The sequence below is a fragment of the Manis javanica genome, chromosome 6 (assembly GCF_040802235.1).
Source record: "Manis javanica isolate MJ-LG chromosome 6, MJ_LKY, whole genome shotgun sequence".
Classification (NCBI taxonomy): domain Eukaryota; kingdom Metazoa; phylum Chordata; class Mammalia; order Pholidota; family Manidae; genus Manis; species Manis javanica.
Window position 1 is genome coordinate 116372751 of NC_133161.1, and position 9888 is coordinate 116382638.

Consider the following 9888-nt stretch of genomic DNA (forward strand, 5'->3'; position numbering starts at 1 on the left):
ATTTTATATCTATTATTTTAAACCTAGCCTGAAAATAAATTCAGATAGAAAATGTGGCTTTAAAAATACAGTAATAATGATTCTTGCTATATTTGGATCCAACTGTTTTTTAAGAGTTTGGTCTTATAATCAGTTTAATTGTATAAACTTACGTTAAATAAATTTTGGAAGTAGATATAAAAAAACTGAAATTAAAGTAAGACCTGCACTGTTAAGCAGATGTGTCTGTGCCTCTCACCACTTGCAGGTAAACCAAATCAAATTTAATGATTCCATGTCAGTGTTGTCCCATCAAAATCGTAGACAGAGCCATTGAAAATAAGGAAAGAAAAGCACAAATCTATGCTGTGTATGTTTTAATTTCTTCTTTTGGTTTACATCTTAAGATAAGTAAAATGGAGGTAATTCTTTCAATAATTCAAGATTATATTTTTTAGTATTTTCATTCAAATTGCTCAATACAAAGAAAAAGAATGGACTGCATCAAATTTGTGTTGTGCCCAAAGTCGCGAATCCCAAGGAGACCACCAAGGAGCCAACACCGATGCAAAAGCAAAAGAGCCTTTATTCGAGCTAGCCCGAGCACAGTCTCACACCCGTGCCAGCACAGTGGCCAGGTGCCAGAGAGAGAGAGAGCGCATTTTCCCCAGAACAAAGGTTTCATGGGTTTCCAGGGTGGTTTGGGGGGGTGATGGCCATGGCTCTGGCTGATTGGCTGTGTCTGGGGGAGGTTAGGGGGGTGATGAGTTGTGACTTTGGTCAATTGGCAGGGTCTAGGGGTGGTGGGTGTACTTCTTGGTGACTGGAGGGGAGAGAGACCAAGCTCTGATTGGGTGAAATAGGATCTGGGTCCCAGTTGGCTAAAATAGAATCTGGGAGCTTGCCTTTCATTCCCCCCTTTCTCTGGATCCTAAGAAGGGACCCAATCATGGGTCTAATAAGGTTTTGAAGTTGTAAGGAGATAAAGGCTGATACTGTTGTCTTAGCACCATTAGCTGGACTGTATTAACTCTTTTTAATAAGTTATCAGGTAAGCAGGAGTAACAAGATTACTAGGGTCTTGTATTGAGCAAGGAGGACTATCAGTTGGACGGCCCCCACGTGGTCTCTGACAATCTGGTCCAGCGTGTTGATGATATAGGGCCTAAGGGTTAGTAAAAGGAGTAGGATGGCAAGAGGTCCTTGATTAAAGATAATCTCCTGCCTTGATTTCTCTCTGGGACACTGGTGCCTTGGTCCAGGTGCACATTAAAAGACTGCGTGCCCAGCCTCTAAGGTGGGCTGAGATATTGTATATTTGCTAAAGAATCCTGCCTTTTACTATGCCATCTACAGCTGGGTCTGCATGCTAAGTCAGTTGCTCAGCTTGCAAAATTACTTAGATCAGAAGGAGGAAAGACAGCCCATTGGCCTGGGCTTTTTAGTATGCTAAAGTGAATCTTATACGATTACAAATGATTAGCATAATAAAACGTGTGCTACTCTTCTTTATCTGGGGAACATTAACTGATCTCACTGAAGAATGATTCTAGAGCTTAATGTTCAACATAGTTTTAGTAGGAGAGGGGTTTCCAGCATGTAGTTACGTTGCTCTGATTGCAAATATCCTGCCTTGCTTTCTCCAGAGGCTCTCACCTTATTCTGTCTAAGCCTATGGTCCCTGTCTCATTCTCCCCTCTACAGATGGAGACCCTAGCTGCTGCTAGGGAAAAGGGACGATGACCGCTCTGGCTGCTTCGTGCTGAGAGGGGGCGCAGTAAAGGGTGCAGCTAGGTCTCCATCACTGGTCAGTTGAGAGGGCCTCAGAAGGTTGGCACTTCTATTCTGGGTTTCATTTCTATTACCATTTGCAGTTTTGTGGCTTCTAGGCAAGATAAAACAAATTGTGTTATTAGGTTATGTAGCAACATCTGGAGTTGGATTTTCTATTCTGGAAGGACAAACTTGATGAGATTAAGAATGCATGGTTGAATATGAGAACTAGAAATAGTAAAATTTTAATTGCAATGACAGGAGAAAACTAAAACATAGCTAGATATTTTGAAGAAGCTGGAATTCTGGATCTAGTTTATGTCCCAATGACTAGTATTAGGATTTAGTATGGATAAGGCTGCGTTATTGAAACAATACTTTCTCTAAAATCATAAAATCACCCTCATTTTTATTAGAAGTAACCAGGTTAAGAAAATAATTAACAGTTGGCTTGATTATTTGCATAAGTGCAGCAAGAAGAGCAAATTGATTACACAGGCTCTTTTAAATATGCTTTGCTGGAACTTTTTGTAAGGAATTTCAGATTGAACTTTTAAAGGCGTCTTGAAGCCAGAGAGCCAAGCCAGACTTGCCATCAGGCTTTGCCTGCAGTACCTGTAGATTCGGGTGAATTCTTCTCTTCTTGAGGTTCCTGCACCTGCCAGGAAGTGACCTTCCTTACTCACCTGGTAAGGCTGCTGGGAACTCTGTAGGCAAGGTACCAGGTCAGTTCTTCTAAGGGGCTTTGTTGGCTTTATAAAGTCAATCTTAGTTCCTTAAAGTTGTTCATATCTGAGTTTATGCACGTGTCTCTCAGGTATGACATTCCAGTCAAAGCCTTGGTAGTATAACCAGTGTTTTTAATTGGTCTTCTTAAAAGGAATGCATGTTCTTATTGAACTTATGCAAATAAACATACTGCCATGAAACATAAAAATACTGAAAGCTTTTAAATTCTTGAGGGGTCAGGTAGAGAGAAAGATAAATGTTTCAATTCTGCTTATAAAGGTATTGTCATTCATGAAACTGTTGTCAGCTTAAGAGAAAAAAAGCTTTAAACACTTTATGAGCAACATCTGAAACAAAAAGCTACAAAATCATCTTTCTTAGTTTACTTAATCCTATGTAAGCAATACCTGTTCTGCTGAAATCTAGTTCTTTACTAGCTTAGGAGTAATTAAACAGTGGCTATAAATGACAAAAGACTTACAAATGACAATGATTAAAGATCTGATGAGAGCTTACTGTAAGGCAGTTGACTTAAGGAAATTCGGATATTTCTGTAACAAAAAACATTCAGTAACAAAGTTTAGCATCATTCTATTTGACAGTGCTTTCCTGGTAAATATATATATATCAGATAAATAAGCCAAATTAGTCAAATACTTTCTCCAATGAGAAAAAATTCCTCTGACATGTTTCAGGGGCCCTCTGGAAAATATCAGAGTTAACTAGAGGTAAAAGCACCTTTTTGCATTTAATTTTTTTTTTTTGGCACTTGCTTAAATAGGATTATAGGTTGCTATGAAGCAATACTTATCTATTTAACCAGAATGATAACAAAATATTTCAAAGGCAAATAAAGGTTACACAGTTAACAAACTTTAGCTTTTAGTCTTTTTAATATTAAAATGTCATTTTCTTAAATACTCAGACAACTCATTGAGACTTTAAGCATGAGAAACTGTAGGATCTGAAGAATCAAAAGTTAGCATAAGTACAGCCATCTTAAAGGCCTAAATACCACCCCCTAACCTAGAAGGAGGAAAATTATTAGAATCTTGAAAAACAAGTTAGTCAGCCAGTGTTACATGTAGTGACCTTTAATTAGCTGACCTCAAATCAGTTAATCATACACACCAAGCTTATCTTGCTAGAACCACCCTAAACATTCCGAAGGTAATCTTATCTAACCAGACCCCAGGATGTGGCCCCAGACAAAGATTTATGTGTCTATGAAAAAACACTGTATTGTGATTGTGGAAAATGTTGCCCCCTTTGAAAAATGCTATAAAACCTTCTGGCTTTGTGTGCTCAGGGTCCTTGTTGAGACCCGCTGCGTTGGGCTAACTTGGACCCCAGCTAGCTGGTTCCTGAATAAATTCCTCTTGCTTATTGCATCAAGAGATGCCTTTCGTGAGTGATTTGGGGCGGCGTCCTCCTCTGGGAGAATCCAACAAAACTTCTTTGATAAAACAATTAGAAAGCCTTTTGCAATCTTTCAACATTAAGAGCAGACTAACAGTTAAAGAAAACTTTGTTTTTTTTTTTAACTGGAAACAAAATTCTAATTTTGCTGTGCACTTGATATCAAGATTCACTTGCTTTAATTTCACATAGCACGACTATATCTGTAAGAATATAGTAATTTATTCTTCATTTGCCCCATGGTCCCAAGCACATAAACCGGTGAGAATTATGCCTGGGCTTGCCTGGGGCTTGACTGGGTTTATCCTGCCTTATCTCTAAACATCCTGACCGTTCCCCAAAGCAACAGGCTGAGTGGATCCGCCACAACAAAAGGCACCACGCTGCTGCACCACACTGCTCTCTCTCTCTCTTTGTCTGTGTCTCTCTTTAAATAAATAGCTGTACTTTAGAACACAGTTACTTTCTTTTATCAAAAAACACATTCTTTAGCATGCAGACAAGTTTTTATTCTTTATACCTTCTCTTATTAAAACATACATCTTTTAGCATAGAGAAATGTTTTCCTTATTTAAGTAGTTTTCATTAGAACTTAAAATCATTTGATACTTTAACTTTCAGTGAACACTGAAAAACAGGCCACCGTAAACTGTTACACTAGTATTCTTCAGATTGATACATCTATGAACATATATTATCATTTTTGGAAATGTGCTTTACAACACAATTTCTCATTAGGCACAAAATATGTCTATATAACTTAACAAACTTTAAAAAGTTTGGTTACCACAAAAATTCTCAGGCTGTTTGCATATATACACACTGTTATACATTAATACAGTATTATTATTAAGATGCTTATTTGCTACACTTGTTTACTTATTTTTAGCAACCATGCTAGATTACTTAGAAAACTTTTACTAAACATTAGACAAAGTCAAGCTTTTCTTTAAGCATCTTCTTTAAATGTTTAACAGGTAACATCAACTTAAATGACTTTAAGTAAACTTTGGCAGCTGATAACTATAAGGACATGCACACCTCAGCCAAACTCAAATTAGCATTAATGTTTAACATTTTTTATCAGATTTTCTGGAAGTTTCAGAATGCCTAATTGTCTTTAAATCAATTTCATTAATACCATCCGGAGGTAGAAAGATATTTTCATTTACACACTTAGACACACAAACATACAGACTGAGTATTAATGATAAGGTTCCCTCTGGCAGCCATCCGACATTGAAAACTGGCTACTCGCTAGAACAAAAAGTCTGCCACCAAACCTTCTGGACTTTCACACTGAGGTTGTAAAAGAGTGGTTGGATTGAATGTTCCCTCCAGCAGCCAGCCAACGTTAAAAGACGGCCACTTGGAGGTGCAGAAAACACGAAATTTTTCCTGACGTCCATGCTCAAATTGTGAGCTCTCTCCCTAACGTCTGAGAAAACTGGTCTGTCATGAGAGAGAAGGGGGTCGTCTGAGTCTGTCCCATTTCTTCTGTCAACAAGACTTAAGACAAACACGACAAACAACAAACAGGCGCCTACAGAGAACAATTTGCCGCAGCCGCGGAGGCAAAGCTGAAAGTAAGTTGAGGGCCTGTTAGACTGCAGCGGCAGCCGACTTTCCTCACAGATGAGGACCTTGTCCTCCAGATGGGGGCAAGGGATGTCTCCCAAGACCCCCGGTTGAGGACCTGCCAGCGCGTCCGCCTAAGTCAATGCTGACCCTGATACAGATTGGAGCTCCTACAGGCTTATTTATACAGGCTTGTTCGTAAACAAAAACAGTGAGACACAGACAGACAAAGACAGACAGATAACTGAGTGCACTCACCAGCCGGCACTTTGCCCTCTGGGTCAGGGGTCCTGGGGGTCTCTGGGATCCCAGACGAGCCCCCAAATGTTGTGCCCAAAGTCGCGAATCCCAAGGAGACCACCAAGGAGCCAACACCGATGCAAAAGCAAAAGAGCCTTTATTCGAGCTAGCCCGAGCACAGTCTCACACACGTGCCAACACAGTGGCCAGGTGCCAGAGAAAGAGAGCGTGTTTTCCCCAGAACAAAGGTTTTATGGGTTTCCAGGGTGGCTTTGGGGGTGATGGCCATGGCTCTGGCTGATTGGCTGTGTCTGGGGGAGGTTAGGGGGGTGATGAGTTGTGACTTTGGTCAGTTGGCAGGGTCTAGGGGTGGTGGGTGTACTTCTTGCTGACTGGAGGGGAGAGAGACCAAGCTCCGATTGGGTAAAATAGGATCCGGGTCCCAATTGGCTAAAATAGAATCTGGGAGCTTGCCCTTTCATTTGTATACTGTGGGATTTTCTCAGAAAAAAAAAACAACTGCTCCTAGAGTCTTAAGAAAAAAAAAAAATCTGGTGGGTTAGCTAAATTGGGAATCTGATCCCCAATCTCATTAACTCACATATGCACTTTAATTAAAATTTTAATTTAGTATTTTTATGGAACATTAATCTTGAAAGCACCCCTGAGAGGAGAGTGAGGGTTACTAATATTCTTCTTTAGGCTCTCACTCACAAATAATCCAAATAGGATCTACAGTTGTAAAGGGAAGGAAAAACATAATGAAATGAAAAGCAAAAATTTCAAGAATATCCTTAAAGTGTTTTTAGTGTGAGGAAGACAAGGGGTTGTATGGGCAGAAACCTAGTCATACTTTTGAAACTTAGAAATATGTATAGTGAAGGGTGGTGACAAAAAAAAACATAAAATATTTGAACAGGATATGGTAAACCAATAATGCTCCCCAACCCCAAATGATGTTCATACCCTAATCTCTGGAACCTTTGAATAGATTATAGTATACTGCAAAAGGGATTTTGCAATTGTAATCAACATTAGAGACCCTAAAATAGGGTGATTATCCATCAGAGAAATGCAAATTAAAACCACAATGAGATATCACCTCACACCAGTTAGGATGGCCACCATCCAAAAGACAAACAACAAATATTGGCGAGGATGTGGAGAAAGGGAAACCCTCCTACACTGCTGGTGGGAATGTAAATTAGTTCAACCATTGTGGAAAACAGTATGAAGGTTCCTCAAAAAGCTCAAAATAGAAATACCATTTGACCCAGGAATTCCACTCCTAGGAAGTTTCCCTAAGAATGCAACAGCCCAGATTGAAAAAGACATATGCACCCCTATGTTTATCACAGCACTATTTTACAATGGCCAAGAAATAGAAGCAACCTAAGTGTCCATCAGTAGATGAATGGATAAAGAAGAGGTGGTACATATACACAATGGAATATTATTCAGCCATAAGAAGAAAACAAATCCTACAATTTGCAACAATATGGATGGAGCTAGAGGGTATTATGCTCAGTGAAATAAGCCAGGCAGAGAAAGACAAGTATCAAATGATTTCGCTCATTTGTGGAGTTTAAGAACAAAGAAAAAACTGAAGGAACAAAACAGCAGCAGACTCACAGAACCCAAGAATGGACTAACAATTACCAAAGGGAAGGGGACTGGGGAGAATGGGTGGGAAGGGAGGGATAAATGGAAAATGGGGCATTATGATTAGCACACACGATGTGTGTGTTTGGGCATGGGGAGGGCAGTGAAACACAGAGAAGACAAGTAGTGATTCTGTAGCATCTTACTAGGCTGATGGACAGTGACTGTAATGGGGTATGTGGTGGGGACTTGATAATGGGGGGAGTCTAGTAACCATAATATTGCTCATGAAATTGTATATTAATGATACCAAAATAAAAATAATAATCATAATAAATAAATAAATAAAAGGGTGATTATCCAAAATTGTCTAGGTGGACCCAATCTAATTATATGAGCCCTTGAAAGCAGAGAACTTTTTCTGGGTGGAGTTTGCAAGAAAGATGCAATGAAAGAAGGAGTCAAGGACATGTGATGGACAGGAGATTTGGATAGGTAAGGCAGAAGGGGAAGCCAGAAGAGACATTCAAGGCATTAGAAGTGCTCAGCCTGCCATTGCTAACTTTGGAGATTGAGGAAGAAGACCAGGACTAGAAGGTAAGAATGACCCCCAGCAAACAACCAGCAAGAAAATGGGAATTCTCAGTAACTGAATTCTGCCAACCACCTTAATTAACATGAAAGTGAGTTCTCCCCCACAACTTCAGGTAAGTGTTCAGGTTGGCCAACACTTAATTTCTTATTTTATGAACCTGAAGCAGAGAACTAGCCATGCTGAAAAGAAAGATCAATTTATCTAATAGTTTACTTGTATTTGCTCTTCATAGCCCTTTTATAGGTGGTTTAATAGTTTTCCCCCAAAATCCATGTCCATCTGGAACCTCAGAGTGGGAATTTATTTGGAAATAGGATATTTGAAGATACAACTAAAATAAGGATAAAGATGAAATCATACTGAATTAGAGTGGACCCTGAATTCGATGACAGTGTCCTTATAGGAGACAGTAAAGGACACAGACAGACCTATGGAAGGAGACCGTGTGAAGGCAGAGATAGGGATTGGGTTATATAATCACAAGCCATGGAACTCCAGGAGCCACCAGAAGCTGGAAGAGGCAAGGAAGGATTCTCCCCTAGAGTCTCTGCAGGCAGTGTGGTCCTGCTATCACCTTAATTGCAGAGTTTTGGCCTTTAGAACAGTAAGAATAAATTTCTGTATTTAAGTCACCAAGTTTGTGCTAATTTGATATGGCAGCCCTAGAAATACACACTTTTAAAAAAGTATTTTTACATATATTTCTCCGACACCCTCTAAATTTTCTGTGGCCCCACTTTTAGTTTCCCTGATACTTAAATGCTGGACGCTGGTTGTATTCTCTTCTACTTTTCTATTGTATGCAAGTTGGGCAAAATAATGAAAATAAGTACTTGCTCCACTGCACTGGATAGTTGTTTTTTTTCTGCTTTTCTGGAGTCAAATAGCTTAAAAAGTCTGACCGGGGAGTAACTCTCTCCTGTCCTAAGTGTACGTGGTCCTTTAAGGAGTCGTATTCAGTTTCTGAATGGTTCTTTAGTTTCAGGGTAACACCATTGATTTGACAGGCCAAGTTTGTGCTGTTCTTGAAAACACATCAAGGCAACATGGTGGGAGTGTTGAGCAGGGGTTGCTTAATTCTTAGTGGTTCTCTGGATTTGCCAGCAGCTCTATTATCTCTGGGAGAATATGGGCTTCAAATGGAACATTAAGAGTTTCTTCGTGGGATGGTTGGTTTTTATGTGTCAACTTTTAGGCCATGGGATGCCCAGATATTTGGCTAACCCTTTCTAGGTGTGAGATGTTTCTGGATGATATTAACATTTGCATTGATATGCTAAATAAAGCAGAATCCCTTCCCCAATGTGAGTGGATTTGGGAGTCTTGGGAGATTACCAGCCATTCTTTCTTTTAGTAGGTTTTCTGGTTCTTCTCCTTCTCTTCCAAAACTCCAACAACTTGCAAACTATTTCTTTTCATGGTTTACTGTTGATGATGTAGGTTTTCTTGTTCTTTTTCATACTTTGTTCTTTTTCTCTTTTGATTCGGTAATTTCAAACCTTCTTTCCACTAGCTCACAGACTTTTTCTTCTGCTTGAACCATTCTGCTATTATGGTCTCTTTTGAATTTTTAACTTCACCCATTGTATTCTTTACCTCCAGAATTCATGTTTGGTTCTGTTTTATTATTTCTAAATCTTTGTGAAACTTCTTATTTTCTGTCTGTATTGTTTTTCTTATTTTGTGTGTTATTTTTTAAATTTGTTCCAGCTCATTGAGTTTCCTTAAAACAGTCATTATTCTTTATTGGGTGAATTATAGGTTACCAAGTATTTCGGTTCAGTTAGTGCAGGATGATTTTGATCTTTGGTGGTGTCATGTTACCTTGAATGTTTAAGTTCCTTTAAGTCTTGTGCTCCTCCCGTCTCCCAGTGCCGCAGCTTCGTGTGCCCACGTCTTTGGGCGGAGGTGCAGGGCCCTAAAGGGGGCAGGGTCCGCGCGCAGCATAGCCGCGCATGCTCTTCTCTCATGCC

At 39.6% G+C, this 9888-nt stretch overlaps 1 long non-coding RNA gene across 1 annotated transcript; it reads right to left on the minus strand.

The window, feature by feature from the left end:
• Positions 1–547: 547 nt before the first annotated feature.
• On the minus strand, positions 548–9625 carry LOC140849980 (uncharacterized). Its single transcript, XR_012132553.1, has 2 exons — positions 5737–9625; positions 548–3032 (listed from the first exon to the last, which is right to left on the minus strand). It is a non-coding gene; the product is annotated as an uncharacterized lncRNA (long non-coding RNA).
• Positions 9626–9888: the final 263 nt, after the last annotated feature.